Source organism: Sceloporus occidentalis, unplaced genomic scaffold (assembly GCF_023333645.1).
Source record: "Sceloporus occidentalis isolate IW3139 unplaced genomic scaffold, rSceOcc1.0.p SCAF_1, whole genome shotgun sequence".
Lineage (NCBI taxonomy): Eukaryota > Metazoa > Chordata > Lepidosauria > Squamata > Phrynosomatidae > Sceloporus > Sceloporus occidentalis.
This window is the reverse complement of record NW_028316981.1, coordinates 149,500,558-149,518,770: the sequence shown is the minus strand read 5'-3', so window position 1 is coordinate 149,518,770 and position 18,213 is coordinate 149,500,558. Positions and strand designations below refer to the sequence as shown.

Genomic DNA, 18,213 nt, shown 5'->3' with positions numbered 1-18,213 from the left:
GCTGACTCTCTCCTGTAGCCAATTATTATAACTTGGGATCAAAACACACTGCAGAAATAATCCAGTTTGAGAACGCTTTAACTGCCCTGGCTGAGCCAGGGCAGTTAAAGCGTTCTCAAACTGGATTATTTCTGCAGTGTGTTTTGGCCCTTATTCAGAAATCTAAGAATATGTGTTCCACAGGAAAAATAGAAGTAACTGTGAGTAGATACATTCTGTGCTTGAAGTCAACTTTCTACATAAACACCCACCTGCAAGAAATTTTTGTGGAATATTGGCATTGCAATATATGATAATTTGACATGCTGCTTCCCTACAAAAAGCAAGTTGGAGAAGAAGTTGATAAGAAAGAATTTCAGTGATAGTACATTCTAGATCAGTGATGGAGAACCTTTGGCACACTGAGGTGGCACTCAGAGCCCTCTCTGTGGGCACACATGCTGTTGTCCTAGCACAGAGTTTGCCAGAGTTTCTTACTAGAAAGCCAGTGGGACGTGGCACTTTGCAATAAATAAGTGGGGTTGCAGTTTGGGCACTCGGTCTGTAAAAGGTTCACTATCACTGTTATAGATGTTTGGGTAGTGTATGTGTACAATTGACTAATTTTCTTTACTAACTGGTACAAACTTTTTTGAGCACCACTGGCTATCATCTACATTGAATAATATGCCTCATGTTACGGCAGTTAAACAGTTCTCTGGATCATAAGTGAATACAGTACAGGCCAGGGTGACCAGATGTCATAACCGGTTGCAAAGGAGAACAAGGCACCGCAAAATGTAGGACATTTAAGAAAAATGTTGGACATGACAAAATAAAAGCTGAAAATACTCATATAAACATAAATTAATCCTTTTTAATTAATGCTACTGGAGAGAAGGATGAAATGTAGGACATGTCCTGGAAAAGAAGTGCATGTGGTCTCCCTGGTATAGGTTGAATCTCCCTTATGGGAAATTCTTGGGACCAGAAGTGTTCCATGTTTTTGGGTTTTTTGTGGGGAGGGGTACCTGTATTTGCATATACATGCTGTCATGGGGGGGGGGGTCCTTGGTAAGTTTCTTCAGAGGGGGTTTGCCATTGCTATCCTCTTAGGCTGAGAATGTGTGATTTGCTCAAGATCGCCCAGTGGATTTACATGGCTGAGTGGGCCCCTACTTATTTGCACTCTCTCTCTAAAACCCCACAGTTCCAGGTGGCTTTCTTGGGTGGATCTGACTAGATTTGGCCCACTGATGACGACAGCTCCTGGGATAGGGTGACGCCACTGAGCCCGTGGGGCTGAGCTTTTTCAGGGTGACAGCCATCTTCCTTTTCCAGCACACATCCTCCATTTTAACCTCCTGTCCAGGAGGAATTCCAAAAAGTCCTCCATTTTGAGCATGACTGAGAAGCATGAATTTAAATTTCTATGAGTGTTTTTAGCTTTTATTAGGTAATGCCCTCTATTTTCTTAAGGAGCATGAATATACATTTTTATGAGTGCCTTTAGCTTTTCTTTGGTCGTGTTCTCCATTTTTCTTGCACACCCTCCAGCGCGAATGGATATTTCTATTAGAGTTTTTATCTTTTATTTGGTCGTATCCTCCACTTTTCTCCAATGCCCTCCATTTTGAGCATGACTGAGAAGCACAAATTTCTGCGAGTGTCTTTAGCTTTTATTTGTCATGACCTCCATTTCCTTGAATAGCCTCCATTTTGAGCATGGCTAAGAAGCATGAGTTTACATTTCTATGAGTATTTTAAACTTTTATTTGGTCATGTCCTCCATTTCAAGCATAATAAAGAAGCATGAGTGGATATTTCTATTAGTATTTTAATCTTTTATTTGCTCATGCCCTCCATTTTTCTCCAATGCCCTCCATTTTGAGCATGACTAAGAAGCACCAATTTCTGTGTCTTTAACTTTTATTTGGTCATGTCCTCCATTTTCCTTGAATGCCCTCCATTTTAAGCAAGACTAAGCAGCATGATTTTAAATTTCTGTGTCTTTAGTTTTTATTCAGTCGTGTCCTCCTTTTTCGTTGAATGCCCCCCATTTTATTTGGTCATGTGTCCATTTTCCTTCAATACCTTCAATTCTGAGCATGGTTAAGGAGCCTGAGTTTACATTTCTATGGGTGTCTTTAGCTTTTATTCAGTCATGTACTCCATTTTCCTTGAACACCCTCCATTTCAAGGATGACTAGGAAGCACGAATGGAAATGTCTAATAGTGTTTTTATCTTTGGTTTGGTCACGCACTCCGTTTTTCTCCAGTGCTCCCCATTTTGAGCATAACAGAAGCATGAACTTAAACATCTTGTCTTTAGCTTTTATTCAATAATATCCCACATTTTCCTTCAATGCCCTCCATTTCAAGCATAACTAGGAAGCATGAACTTAAATTTCTTTCACCGTTTTGGTGAACTTAAATTTCTGTGTCTTTGAGCTTTTATTCAGCCATGTCTTCCATTTTCTTTGAATGCCCTCCCCATTTCAAACATGAATGGATATTTCTATTAGTGCTTTTATCTTTTATTCAGCCATACCCTCCATTTTCCTTGAAAACCCTCCATTTTGAACATGTCTAAGAAGCATGAGTTTACATTCTTATGACTGTCTTTATCTTTTCTTTGGCCATGTCCTCCATTTCCTTGAACACCCTCCATTTTGGGCATGGCTAAGGAGCATGAGTTTACATTTCTGTGAGTGTTTTTTTTAAAGCTTTGACTGGGCCATGTCCTCCTCCTCCATCCTTCCTGGAAGTGAAGGCATGAAGGCCTTAGGCCTCCTCCTCCTCCTCCTCTTCCCTTGATTGAGGAGGAGTCTTTTCCCAGCCCACAAAGTGGAGCACTTTTTGAGGGGAAAAGAAAGTTGCCCGGAAAGGGGGGCCTGAGGAGGCGGGCGTCGAGGGGCCGGGGCCGGCCTTTCCTTCCTTCCCTCCAGTCAGGCATGGCCATGGTGGCCTAGCAGGCCTTGAGGGAAGAAGAAGGGAAGGGAAGCAGGGATCTGGACGGGCGGGCGGTCGGCTGTGTGCGCGAGAGAGCGCGAGCGAGCGAGCGTCGTTTCCCTTTTTACCCACAATGCTTTGCGGGGACGTTGACAAGTGGATCCAAGATGGCGTAGAAAGTAATGACAGGTAAGCCAGGACTCGCCCGCTCCCCGCCAGGGAGGGACAGGGGACACCGGGGACACCGGGCCCTTTCCCCGGGCAGAGGAGGGGACGAGGACGGGGAGGAAGGCCAGCCCCAGGACGCGCCTCTCGGGCGGGGAGGCGGCGCAGGCGCTGGGGCTGCAGCGGAGGCCTAACGGGGGAGGAGGAAGGGCGCGGGGACCGGCTGTTTACTCGGCGCCTCAACGGACTCTCGGGCCCCGCGAGGGAAGGAGGCCGCGCCACGGCTTGGAGGGACACGGCCCTGGGCCCCGGCCCCGGCCCCGGCGGCGGGGGAGGAGCAACCCAGCGCCAAGGGTGCGGGGCCTGCTTTTTATTGATTGATTATATATATACATACACACACACACACACGCATGTATACACACATGTATATATATATATATATACACACACATATACACACACACATACACACACACATTTATACACACGTGTATACACACACACACGCATGTATACACACATGTAGATATACACACACATTCATACACACACATACATATACGCATTTATACACACGTGTATATATATATATATACACACACACACATACACACACGCATTTATACACACATGTATATATATACACACACACACATACATACACACACATACACACAAACATTTATACACACGTATATATATATATATATATATATATATACACATACACACACACACACACATGCAGGAAGTAAGCAGAGAGGTTCAGGATAGCGGGGTTTGGAGGTGTTTTCGTCGTCATGAGTGCAGGCCTACTCCAGGGCAGTTCACAACACACACACACACACACACTATACACACACACACACACACACACACTATATATATATACACACACACACACCAAAACAACTCCCCCTCCCCTTTTGAACCGCCTCCTCAGTCCTGGCTTAAATTTACACACTCCCGCACTGAAGCCATAAACACACCCCAAAGCAATTTTTCTCCCCACTCTTTGAACAGCTTCTGAACTCTCCTGGCTTAAATTTACACACTCATGTCCTTAAGGCACATATATATTAGAAACCAAAGTAACTCTCCCCGCCCTTTGAACAGCCTCCTCCTTGCCCCAGCTTAAATTTACACATTGCTGTCCTTAAGCCATATATATATTATAAACCAAAACAACTCTCCCCACCTTTTGAACAGCCTCCTCACTCCTGGCTTAAATTTACACACTGCTGTCCTTAAGCCACACACACAATTATACACAAACACACACACAATATAATATAATCCAAAACAACTTTCTCTGCTCTTTGAACAGCCTCTTCCTTGCCCTGGCTTAAATTTACACACCATGTTCTTAAGCCATATCTATATCTACATCAATATCTATAATAAACTAAAACAACTATCCCCGCCCTTTGAAGAACCTCCTCTTTGCTCTTGCTTAAACATACACACTCGTGTACACACACACACACACACACACACACACATCAAAGCAAATCTCCCCACCCTTTGAACAGCCCGCTCTTTGCCCTGGCTAAAATTTACACACTTGTGTCTGATATACATTTAAGCCAGGAGAATGAATATAAATTTAAACCAGGAGAAATATATATACCAGTAGATCCATATCGCTTAAGGACCTGGGTGACCAGATGTCCTAACTGCAAAGGAGGACACAGCACCATAAAATGTAAGACATTCTAGAAAAATGTTGGACATGACAAAATAAAAGCTAAAAACACTCATATAAATGTAAATTCATGCTTCTTAGTTATGCTGAAAATGGAGGACAGTTTGGAGTTCCTCCTGGACAGAAGGATGAAATATAGGACAGGTCTAGAAAAAGAAATATAGGATAGGTCTGGTCACCTTACTTAAGTACACGAGCGTGTAAATTTGAGCCAGGAGAATATGTATATGGTTTAAGGACATAAGTGTGTAATTTTAAACCAAGAGAATATATAGTTTAAGAACATGAATGTATAAGTTTAATATGGCTTAAGAATACAAGTGTGTAATTTTCAGATAGGAGAATATATCGTTTAAGAACATGAGTGTGTAAATTTGAGCCAGGAGAATATATGGTTTAAGAACATGAGCGTATAAATGTAAGACAGGAGAATATATGGTTTAAGGACACAAATGCGTAAATTTGAGCAGGAGAATGAGGAGGCTGTTCAAAGGGGGGGGGGGTTGTTTTGTTTTTTTGGAAAAACCACCCTCAAGGATCCTGTGGGTCAAGCCTTTGTGAAACTGAGAAGGCAAACAACAACTGCCAGCATTTCTGAAGACTCCTCTGCCCGCCTTCCCGACTGTGAGACAGGCTCCTGCAAATATGCATGCCGGCTCCATCAGGCAGCATTGTTTCCATTAACGAAGCTGGAAGTAAATATTAAAAAAACCCCAACAAGCGTTATTGCACGAGACATTTAAGGGGCTGCCCAGCCTCTCAGAGATGATTCATCTGCGAGTGCTGGATAGTGAGAGACAAGCCCTAGACTGATTGTTGGCTGTTGCAACAGAATCAGTTCCTTTGTAGGGTGGATGAAAACAGTTTAAAAAGTTAATGTTTAAAAGAAATGGCGTGACTAGTAACCAAAAGCCATGTTAAAATCAATTGCTTGGTGAAGAAGGAAAGCTAGTAACTGTGTCTTAACTTGTCCAGCACACTAGAAATGTGATCATAGCTGAAAATATTGATGAAAACACAGGGGGAGAATAGGTCTCTCTCTCTCTCTCTCTCTCTCTCTCTCTCACACACACACACACACTGCACTGGGGCTTGTTTTGGGGGAATGGTTTCAACACTTAATTTGAAGATTTTTTGCTGAATTTTCAGATCAAAATATTTGGCATCACATATAACATTTAGCAAACCCACATTTTTCTGTACAAATATTTTATGTTGAGAGATCGTTGTACTTACAATGTTAAAATGTGTTGTAACTTACTGAGCTGGTGTAGCTCATAAAAAGCCCACCCTGCTCAAAGTGCTATAAAAAAAACCTAGGCCAAAAGCCTGCAAGAATGTACGCACTCAGTTGTTGTGTGCCTTGAGGTTTCCTACTTGTGGCACCCCTAAGATGAACCTGTCATGGGTTTTTCGTGGCAAGATTTGTTCAGAGGTTGTTTTTTTTTTGCCTTTTCCTTTTCCTTCCTTATAGACTGAGAGTGTGACTTACCCCAGGTCACCAATCAGGTTTCCATGGACAAGCAGGGATTTGAACCCTGGTCTCGAGAGCCAAAGTCCAGTATTCAAACAATTAGACTGGCTCAGTTTCACCACTAGAGATAATGAAATGCTTGTAGGACACAGAAGGAAACAGCAGCAACGTCATTATGTGTGACTTGAAATTAAGAATATGCTGTTGGGATTACATGAGAAATGTCATTCCAGCCTAATGGAAATGGGAAAAAACATGCCTTTCAGTAATTTAAGTGGAAGACACAGTTGTCATATAACTTAATAGTATTATTGCATCAGATTTAATTTAAATTTCCTTAGTTAAAGACTTATGCTGTTATGAGGTCTTATATCTTAATGACAAAAAACCAATTACAGTCGTCCCTCCAAGTCCACAGACGTGAGATCCATGAATTTGGAAATCCACTGACATCAATGGGGTGTGTGCCCGTGTTGCGTGCCCTGCATGCACGCACTCCATCCAAGCCTATGGGGCTTGAATATGTGCACATTTTGGAACTCGCAAGGGGGGGGGGTCCGGAACAGATCCTCCGTGAGTTCCAAGGGCCAACTGTACTATAGATTTCTACCTTAAGCCTGCAATTCACACTTATATGGGAATGTCCCATTGAACTCATTAAAGGGTACTTATGAGTAAACTAGTATACGACTGTACTGTAACTGTTGGGGCAAAACAGGCCGGCAATAAGAGCCAGCTTGGGGGTGGTGTGGGGGCGTGGAAGCCGCTTCGCTCCCAATTTAGCCTCACGCCACCCACCTGACCAGACGGCAGGCAGCGTGGGAACCAGATGCCACAGCGATGTCAAAAGGAGGGGGCGTTTTCCCTGGTGCAAAAGGGAGCAGCTTTCTGCTGCTCCTTTTTGTGCTAGGAAAAGGCCAGATTGGGGTTTATGTGTGGTTTGCTGCAGCCCTGATCTGGCTCACAAAGGGACGGCGTAATGTCACTCCTTTAGGGCCGTCTGTTTTGGGCTGTAGTTTGTGGAAATGTTCCTTTTTGGTGAAGCCCAAATGTGTGGACATCATGCCAAATAACCACAGTGATTTAATTATTTAGTACAACTGAAAATCATAAAACAAACATCTTGCAGAATTGGGTTGGTAAATGGAGCAATGGCAGTTCATCTGACTGGCTTTACTGTAAAAGGTGTGTATACAAAATTTCTCACTCTCCATCCTCAAATCTTCCATTTTAAAGGAAAAACCTAATTTCAAGGGAATAAATGAATATTTTGAAATAACTACTTGTAGGAGTAGAAGATAGAGAAAATTCTAAACATATGTATTCCATTTATTCATATAGATAATAACCTTTTTTTTTTTTTAAAAAAGGGCCTAGACCAAATTACTGTTATAACAGTAGTCAAATTTAAAATGGAGGAGACAACTGATGGAATTCCTTTGTTGTTTGTGAGTCACAAATCTCATCCTTAGGTAATACTCCTCTGTGTTGCAATGGCTTCATCAATGTTGCTGATAACCTAGTAACCTTCCCATAAATCTTTCTTGTCTCCTCCTACTTGCCAGAATTATTGTACTACTGCTAACTTTAGGAAAAATGGTCTGTGGAATAAAGGACTCAATCCTAGCAGAGTTGGTTGCACAAACAAGACTTTATTTGCAATGAACTTTCTTGTGGAATTGGTTTAGGTTAGTAGGGAGAAAAATACAGCAATGCAACTTGACTAGGAGTGCGTGTGAATAGCAGATGGTGAACTGTGAACCAGGAAGCTTTTTGTTGTTGTTTTAGAGCCCTTGAAGTAGCTTGTAGCCAATAAAATACTAATAAATAATTAAATTCTGGTTAAAACCCCTTCTCAGCATGCATTCACATGGTGGGTTTACCAACATGCTGCCTTAGCTTTACCTGATCAATGCCCAATTTGCTCTCTGTGGTTGGTGTAGTTGCAGTAATACACATTTTACAGAAATTGATGTAAGAATTAGTATGTCAAGTTAATATCTATGAACTTATTTGAATATGTGCTTTACAAATGTTACTCATGTTATTACCAGTTATTTTTCAGTGTGAGAAAGTAAGGTGAAATCTAAATTATACAAGCTTCACTACAGACATGGAAGAACTCGGCAGATCCTACCTTGTCTGCTTTGGCAGTAAAGGAATAAATGCCTGAATGTAGTGAATGATCTAAGGATAAAAAAGAAGAGAGAGAGGCCTCAAAGTGTGTGGGGAGGTATTTTGATAGAGCAAAGACTATTAATTGCCCAATTTATTTTGATATTAAATTTCTTCAAGACCATTTGAACTGATAAAGTGAAGTAAAGTGAGAGTAAATTCTTTCAAATACAACAGGAATGTTAAATACACATGCATAGGATTGCACAATAAGCCTGCAACCGTGAACACATTTATAGGGTTGAACTGCAAACCTGAACATGCGAAAGTGAGTGGAACTTACTCCTGAGTAAACATGGAGAGGGTTCACTGTAATCTTTTTATAGGAAAAAATATCTGATCTTGTAGTCCAGGGAAGGATTTTGAACCCAAATCCTTTGGATACACTTGCTTTTACACCACTAGAGTAAAAGATTTTTTGTAACAAACCTATTTAAGGATTATTTGTCATTTTTTAAAATACAGTTTCAAACAATTTAGGTAGTTTTTTTACCCACATCTGCAGAACGTAGAGGTATACCTTGATTAAAGAAATAGATGTGTTCTTGGGAATTCTTTAATAGAAAATTTGGCAACAGGGGCAAAAATAACATGGAAAGAATAAAGATGCACTACAACTGCACTACAAAAATGATTAGCAGTTCAACATGTTTCAGCGAACCTTTTATGCAAAACTAACAATATGCTTATGTGAAATGAAGCAATTGGATCAGGGAAACTTTGCAAAAGTAAGAATTACCTTTTTTCCTTCAGCCTCTACTTTTTTCTGACTTCCATTTTGATGGCGAAACTTGCAGATCTATGCCTTTGTTAAAAACTTGCTGGAGGAGTTGGTGAGACAAGCTTATCTGCTCTCCTCTTTTCTCTCTGTTCTTCTGTTCTTGCATACACATTAAAGGATGTCATAGGCAGGTGCTGCTGTTTACCTTGCCTGTTGTAGGCAGCCACATACTGTACAGTAGGATTGACTAGAGTAGAATCCCATTCATTCCCAGTTCAATCTGTACTGCATTATTTACTACAGAATCACTACTGAAACACACAACTGAAAGTCTATTTCTCCAGCCTGGCTTCTCCATCCTCCCAATGCTGATGCTGCTAAAAACTTCCCACTCAACATAGGACAGGGTGGAAAGGGGGCGGGCTAGGCAGGTGTAAAAAGACTTTGTAGAAAGGAGCTTCTTTGTCAGAGGTTTTGTTAGCTGAGGTATGCCTATATTTCTAAGCTAGGTATTATAGCTCACAAACTTCATTTCTGTCATTCTGCAAGACAGATATTATTTCTAGTTTATTTGAGAAAAAAGTACAGTATAACATAACCATTAATTTATTGTACAAAAATATTGTACATGGGGTGGTCAATAGCGCCATTGTAGAATATACTGTATATACAACACTTGCTACATGACTAATGTTCACCTGTAGTTGAAAAGGATTGTTTATATAATAGAAACATTAACTGTGACCTGCTGTTGAGTTGCAGATATTATTGTACGTGCAGAACTGTTAGTGTGCAAAAGCTACGTTCTGGCTAACCAGTTAGGAATTAGTTCTGTTAATGACCCTTTGAATCATGTATCTAAATGTTCATAAGGCTGAGTTCTGCAAAACTTTACATACTTTCTATCTTACATTCCTTTCTAGTTCCCTACCTGACTGAAAAAAGTGTCTTCTATGCATCTTCACACCTTCTCTTACACATAACCAATTTCACATGCTTTTTTGACCCCTTTGTCAATTGGGAACCATTCTATTTCTCCATATTCTGTTCTGATTGTAATCTCTTCACCAAAGTACAGATTTCTCATTGAGATAGTCAGATACGTTCTCCCATGTCTTTAAGAGCCATCTGTAGCTTTTCCTGGTCTGTGCAGTGAAATGTTTTGCTATTGTCCATAAAGCCCATGCTTATTTTCTTCTGGAATTCTTTGAAATTATTGCTTCATATTACCCTATATACTTGACTGTGTCGGCCTCATGTTTAAATTGAAGGCAGGTTTGGGGCCAAATTGTGGACTTTTATATGACCCATGGATAAGTCCAAGGTAAAACTTAGGTTCAGGTAACAAAGGATGTAAATGATGAAGCAAAGGAAAACGATGCCAAAGAATTTAGAAAATTTTGGCAAGCATAACTGTTTGTGCTCACCCTAAAGGCTGGGTGGATGAGAGAGCAGCGGAGCACTTTTAGGTGCTTCCAGGACAGACTAAGTGCTTGCCTTTTGCTGTTCTACTTAGAGAATGGGATGGTACAGTACTTATATGCGTATGTACTTATATACATATACTTTATGTACATTGACCCAAGGATAAGTCGACTCAGTTTTTTAGAGTCAATTTTTTGACTAAAATTTCTAAAACAAGTATAACAGAACTGCTGCACTATCTAAAAGCAAACTGGAGAAAAGACAACTTCACAAAGACAATGCATCATGTGCAGGGAATCTGAATGTAGAGCTGGGAACCAATCTTGAGTTTCTGAAGTTCTTAAGTATCATTGACACCTAGTCTGTCTTACCCCCCCCCCCCCAAAACAAAACAAAACAAAACAAAACACCAGTGCTTCTCCCTTTAAGTTAAAGTATAGCCAGTTAAAATAGACCATACAATTTTAAAGTTCATATTGAACTTAGTTTTAGAAGCTTTTTTTTTAAAAAAAACAAACAAACATCTGTGTGTTTACTCAAATACAGCTAGCTGTGTTGGAAAGTAAACAGGGTAACCATTTATCTTTGGTCATCTCTTATTGTCAGAACACTGTAGAGTCACTGAATGTTTCTTCTTGGTATCTGGAGAGACATCTGTCATCTTGTTATTTAGAAATGTTAAGGCTATAATTTTTTGGTGATTCAGGAAGAATGTGATTTTTTTCCTGGTGTCCTGTGTGTGTTGCACTGTTGTTGTTGTTATTTTTATTATGTTGCTGCACTATTATTATTGGATTAGAAAAAGAATCTGAACAATCATCGTGAAGAAACTGATTGCAATACACTTACATCCTAGTATACTTTGACACTACTTTGCTATTCTGGAAACATCAAAGTACCCTCCATGCCCACTGAATTTCTTTATTTGAGACTGTGCTCTTGCATATTTTCTGCTAAGAACAGTTCAAGATTTCCATACCCACATCATATTGTATTTATTGCTTCCTTGACCTTCGTGACATGTTGGTAATCCACCTATCATGTGATGTTTCCTGATGTTATTGTTGCTGTGTGCCTTCAAGTTGTTTCAGACTTATGGAAATCCTAAGGCAATCCTATCACAGGGGTTTCCTGGCAAGATTTTTTTCAGAGGGGGCTTGTCTTTGCCTCCTGCTGAGGCTGAGAGGGTGTGAATTGCCCTAGGTCACCCAGTGGGTTAGAAGAGATAAAATGCGGCCTGATTTCATCCACAGCAGCTCTGTCTGTCACTGCAGTCTTAAACCTGTTTGCTCAGAAGTACATTCCATTGATTTCAGTGAGATTTAGATCTAAATCAGACATGCCTAGTAAAGTGCTTGAGTTACTGCTCAGAAATCATTCACAACTAATGCCTTCTCAACAACCTTTCACAAAGAATTTCAGAGGAAAGGAAAAGCAATGACCATTGATTTAGCCCTTCTGTCGGTAGGAGCCTCCTGTTAACAGAGATTTGCTCATGGGACTTTTGAATCCAGGGTTAGATTAGTGTGGAAGCCAGAGATTGGTGTTTAGGGACCAGTACAGGGTTCCTTAGCTGGGGTTCCTGATTGGATTTAAAAACAAGTAAGATGTAGGAATTTTTGTACAGGGGTTCCCAGTGACCTGAAAATTATTTCAGGAGATCCGCAAGGGTAAAAAAGTTGAGAAAGGCAAGACTAATGTATAAATCAGAATAACTCTAAGTGTTACATGAGTTTCCAGTATATCTGCAAAAGGTGTAGCTTGTACTTTTTCAGATCAGTGTACTAGTCAGACTACAAAAGAAGTCTTTCTTTTAAAGCGATCCAAGTTAGTTTTATAATTGCAACTATGATTTGTTTCTTTCTTCTAACAAACTGAGTTAGTTGAAGATTGGAACAAGAATAGGTAATACAAATGCTTGTGCATGTAGAAGCTGTCAAAATTGCAAAGCTGAAATTTATAGGTACTAGTTTTGGAATAGTTTACATTAGATGTATGGTGGCAGTCATTGGTTGGTTATATCCAGTTTGCATGTCACATTTTGTATGTCGAGATGAAATGGCTTGGTTTTAGGTTTCTCAGATATTGGCAATGTTATATTTACATTTTTGGAACTTTGAGACAGAAGTCTGATCTATGAGAGCCATCTAAACTGAAAGCTGGTGGCTTCAGAAGTTGAGCATTTATCTTCCTGCAAGTTTTAGCAATTAACTAAAAGAGTATACAAATATTATTTGTATAATAGTAGATACTAGAGTATTCAGATCTTAGTGATGTTTGTATTTTTGTTGGTGTAGTGATTTTCATGTATAGTATACAAATGTTTCACTGAAAATAATTTTTCTGTTGAACTGTTTTGGTCAGTAATATCAAACTGGTGTATCTTCAGGAAAATCAACTAAAATATAGGAAGATGGACTATAGAAATCAATATATTATGGAGAAATTTGTTGGACAATATGCCAGGGTAGAAGGACAGTTCTTTTTGTTGTACTTATGATGCTCTAGATCAGTGGTCCCTAAACTGTGTTCTTTAAGGAATGTTGGACTTTCGCTCCCAAAATCCCAGATTATTGGCCAACATGGCTGAGGCTTCTGGGAGCTGAAGTCCAAAATCTCTTAAAGGGCACAGTTTGGGGAACCACTGCTCTAGTGAGTGGATAAAACAAATGGAGCTTTAATTTGAAAGCCCTTCTGATGGTTTCCAGCAAGTACATTGGAATACAGAAGTGGATTTTTTTGTTCAGAAGCTTTTCAAGCACTACTTTATATTACCCATCTCTGCTTTTTCCTTTAATGTTTTTCCCAGTTGGTTAGTTTGGCGTTTTAAAATGTTCTATACATTCAGCCCTCTGTATCCATGCATTTTTATCCACAGATTCAAGCATCCATGGTTGGAAATATTCAAAAATACACATAAATTCCAAAAAGCAAACCTTGATCTTGCTGTTATGTATAAGGGACACCATTTTACTGTGCCTTTGTATTTAATGGGACTTAAGCATCCATGGATTTTAGTATCCACACATGGTCCTGGAACTAAACCCCAGTGGATACCAGTGTAATTATCCATTACAAACTTTGTTTAGAAACAGGTTTTCCAGAAAGATAACATGGGCCCGAAGCAGATGGGCCAAATAAAGTGGCTTTCGGCCTCTCTGAGGGCAGGGCATTCAGATGTTGCATGCCCTGGAGCAGCCAGAAGCTGCTTTGAGGCTGCCTAAAGTAACCTTGGGCTGGCAGAAAAAAGAGCAGGGAAAGCCCGCCCTTTGCCAGAGGCCTATTCTGGATTGCAGCAGTGGCCTGCTTTCAGAGCAGGCTGTGAGGTCGCTGTGGTCCCACGCTGATTGGGGGCTGATTTTGGCTGAAGCAGCCAGAGGCTGCTCCAAGCTGTTGGTCTGCTTCACCTCCTGGTCATTCTTTAAATAAATGGCCTGGTTTGTTGTGGCCATGATATATGAATAAATTAATAAAAGAAAAAGCACCACTTCAGAGTTGTTGTTGTTGGAAGGCTAGCTCTTTACCAGGTGTTTTATTTATTAATTTATTTGATTTCAACCATACTATAAATTTTAAACCTCCAATTTCATAATAGAAATGTGTTCTGTCATCAGAAGAATCTGTTTGAAATTTTTCACCAGGAACATTGAGTTTTCCAGATATCTTTACCTTAGACCGAAGGAATATCAAGTTAACTGTTTTGTCAATTGTATTCTTAGATTGTCTGTGATTGTGCTATTAATCGCAACATACTTTGAGGTAAAAGTTTCAGTGCTGTTAGTAAGTATAGGTCATCTTGTGGTTGAAGAAAAACATTTAAAGAAGGCAGCTTGCCTATATATGTTACAGGTAGCTTAATGAGTCCAGATTAGTCATAGTTATGATATGAATATTATGATTTTAGTGAATTTTTATGTTTTCTGTTGAGGTAGTGATTTTCAAACTCTGTCCTGGAGAATCCTGGGATTACTTAGAAGCTTAATTATGTCAAAAGGTAGAAAAGTATGAGAAGACAAATAGTCCCTGAATGTTCCCTGATTTGCTTAATCCAGTTTTCCTGATGTTCTCAAAAACAGGACTCAACATGTTTGGTCTATACCAAATGAAATAGTGAACTTTAAGACAAGTGCAAGAGAAAAGGGCCTCTCGGGAGGCAGGCCAATATGGTAGTTTCCCTGAAGGCAGAGTATTTTGAGTCATAATGTTAGGGTACTTGTTTTGAGATTGATTGAACATAATCATTTTGTAACACATGAACTGGGGATGTAAGTGAGAAGCTAATCTGGTTACTGAATAAACTGTCAGACATTGCCCATTTTAGGTTTTTGTAATGTTATAGAGGCATTATGCTACAGAAAGTCCTTTTTAGAAACAAGCTCTGATTCCTTTTGGAGCTGGTTAGCCCCTTCCCTCAGATATTAAAGGAAAGTTTTCTATGAATTGATTTTCTTTGATATTTTAAATCTGAAGGTAGTGAAGAATGAGTATATTTTAGAGAGTTATTTGCTTGGAGGCACTAACTGTACTTTTTAAAGAGGGTATCTAGAACATTGCTGTGTTAGAAGAATAGAGGAGGAGTCTGGCATGTTTGATGGGAGAATAAAGCAATAAGGAAACCATTCTCCCACCTCCTCTATTATGCAGCATCCACAAATACAACCCCATAGATTCAAATTGCCTTCTGTAAACCAGAAGCTTCAGAAACTATAGAAAGTGGTGGCAGCTGGTGTTTCCCATGCCCTTGGGTGGTGAATCTACTCTGGGTTTTCATGTGAACTTTAAAAAAATTATCAAAGCTAATGAGCATATTGAGGAATATAGTTGAGCACCTTTGATTGCGCTTTAAAGTTCAAAATAAAATTCAGAATGGAATTCACCATCCACTGACTTAGGAGTGAAGCAGAAGGTCTGGGACCATGGGCCGGGACTGCAGCATCCTTATGGCCCACTCCCAAAGGGGGGCACTGTAGTCCCAGGCTGACTGTCGCCAAGAGCCAGATTTAAATGGCTCCTTTGTGCAGTGGCTTTGGGCTGTCTTTGGTGGCTTTGGAGCGGCATCTGTCTGCTTTGGGAGCATGCATCATCTAAACCCCATGCCCCCAAAGTGTCTGGAAGCTGCTTCGTTTGGACTGTGCATTTTGGACCTTAGAAGAAAGCAACAGTCATGTTTTTGTTGTTGTGTGCCTTCAAATCATTTCTGACTTATTGTGACCCTAAGGCGACCCTGTCATGGCAAGAAGGGGTTTGCCATTGCCATCCTTTGAGGCTGAGAGTGTGCCTTGCCAAGGGTCACTTAGTGGGTTTACATGGCTAAGCTAGGATAGGGTCTTTTAGTCCAGTGCTCAAACCATTACTCCACATTCGCTCCTTGGCAGAATTCAAATACTGTACAAGAGGAGAGGTGCTTGTGATACATTTGGCTGATTTGTCAGAATGTTGTTTTAAGTTGATTCTTCCATAGGTTCCCCCCTCCCTTTTTTGAGTGAGGAGCATTAGTAGGCTGCTATTGTCCCACTGTATTTGGTGAAGCAAAATAGCAGAGCTAGATGATCCTATGTCATGGATGTTGTAGTTGCAACCTATATTGCAGATCTTGCACTAAATAGAGATTATGTAATCTCAGTTTTTCCTTCCAAGGTTTTGAATTTATGAAATGTGTATGTATAGAGTATCTTTCCCTTGTCACCATCAGTGAAATCCAACAGTATCCATTTGCCAGTTGAAAGGACTTCGTTGCTGGAACAGATTCCTCCACATGCCTCAAAAATCTGTTCCCTTTTTGAGAGCAGATTTGGGTAGTATGCAGAGGAAGAGAGGGAGGTTGAGTTCTGTTGTGTTTGTGCAAGTCCACTGACATAATTTTGATGTTTCCTGGTGTTAATGCTTTCAGGACATTTTTAAAAACATTATATTCAGAAGAAAGTTTTCCACACTATGGTGCTCTGTGTTAAATTCTGACAAATTTATTTTAACAAAAGCCACACATTTTGTAGAATTGACAAGTATGGCTGTTTGAATTTTTTTGTCTTCATTCACCAAATCATGTGGCAAAGAAAAAAAGAGTAGCGTTTCTTCTTTTCTGTTAGTCATTTCAGGAACACCTTTTGGCTAGAAAACTGAAAGGTGGAAGCAGACTTGCTTCTTACTAAACATTTGGTCAGAATACCCCCTACACATTTTCTCCTGTTATCTTTACAGTGCCAGGGGCTAGAAAAATGAAACCTAATGGCATTGTGATCCACATGAAGAAAATTTCTAGGCTGAAGGCAGGCAACTTTAACAGAACTGAAAGAGACCTTTTGAAGGAGCTGGGAACAATGTGTGTTTCCTTAAGGTCCAGAATCACAAGCTCCACGCTATTCTCTGTAAATCACATGTTCTGGTTTCACACCAATGTTTTAATCAATGAGTTAATTAACAGTAATATATAAAGGAGACAAGTTCAATTATTAATGTTTATGCTAGTGAATTAATTTTCCAGTTTCTGAGGTTTAGCATCAAGATTAATTTTGATGCTGAATATCTTCAAAACTAGCAATCCAATCTTGGGTCTAATCCAGATTGACTAGGTCAACCTTCCTCATCCTGGTGCAGTTTAGATGTTTTGGGTTAGAACTCTTAAGGGCCGAAACAGACGACCTGAAAGGAGCTATCCCTGGCCACCTTGACTGCAGTTGCTCCGGGACTGGGGCAATTGCACAGCCTGCTCCTGAAGTGGGTTGCTGCCGCGGTCCCAAATGGGCTGCTTGCATTGCATTTGTTAGAGAAAAAGATCTTTGGGATGGTTGATGTCTCTTGTTACCGGTGGTTCTGGACTGGTACCAACTGGAACAGATGCAGTCTTCTCAGCTACTCAGGATCAAAGTAATTTCCACACAGATTTTCACTCAAATGACTTTGTTGCTATTTACACTTTACAGCAGGCTACTATACATCTATTCTCTTTCAGAGTCCATGCTAGAAGCTCGAATGTGACATCAGTCTTTGTTCTCTCAAAAGATCAACCTTCCCACCAAGTGGACACACCTCTTTCCCATGAAGTCACCACACTACACAAAAGCATAACAATAATACATTCCTAAAGTGGCCGGAAGCTGCTTTATTTGGCTCGTCTGCTTTGGGTTTTAGGGTTCCTAACTGTTGGCCCTGTTCCCTGAGGCTAACAGCCACTGGTAGCAAAACATTTGCATAGTGCTAGGTTGTGAAAGGTTGAACTAGGGTATATGACAACTCCAATAGAGAGAGTGTGTGTGATGTCAGCAGGTTAGTTACCTGTTGAAGCACTGTTATAATTCAAAATGAGAAAAACAAGTGATCTAATGTAGGCATTGGGGGTATTAACCAAAATTGCTCACACCTCTCCAGGTTATGCACAAGGAGCAGGTTAAGCATAGTCAATTCTTTCATTCTTGTAGCATAGCATGTAGCCTCTCCAAATACAAATTTCCATCTTCTTCTTTGTTCAGAGTGTAACATTTGAGATAAACTTTTAGTTTTTTGACTAAGCAAAATAATTTGTTTTGGCAGGTGTTTATCTTTAATATAGAAATAACTAATATATAAATGATAATTTTTAAACCTGCAGCTCTTATATGAACACAGAAAAAGTAAAAG

At 40.1% G+C, this 18,213-nt stretch overlaps 1 protein-coding gene across 2 annotated transcripts in view; it reads left to right on the top strand.

Moving 5' to 3' along the window:
• The first annotated feature begins 3,065 nt into the window (after positions 1 to 3,065).
• Positions 3,066 to 18,213, top strand: part of HELZ (helicase with zinc finger) — a 183,029-nt gene continuing 167,881 nt past the window's right edge. For both annotated transcript variants that reach the window (XM_089540895.1, XM_089540888.1), the window contains exon 1: positions 3,066 to 3,120. The gene's annotated coding sequence lies outside the window, so the exon portion shown is untranslated. The remainder of the gene's footprint in view (positions 3,121 to 18,213) is intronic.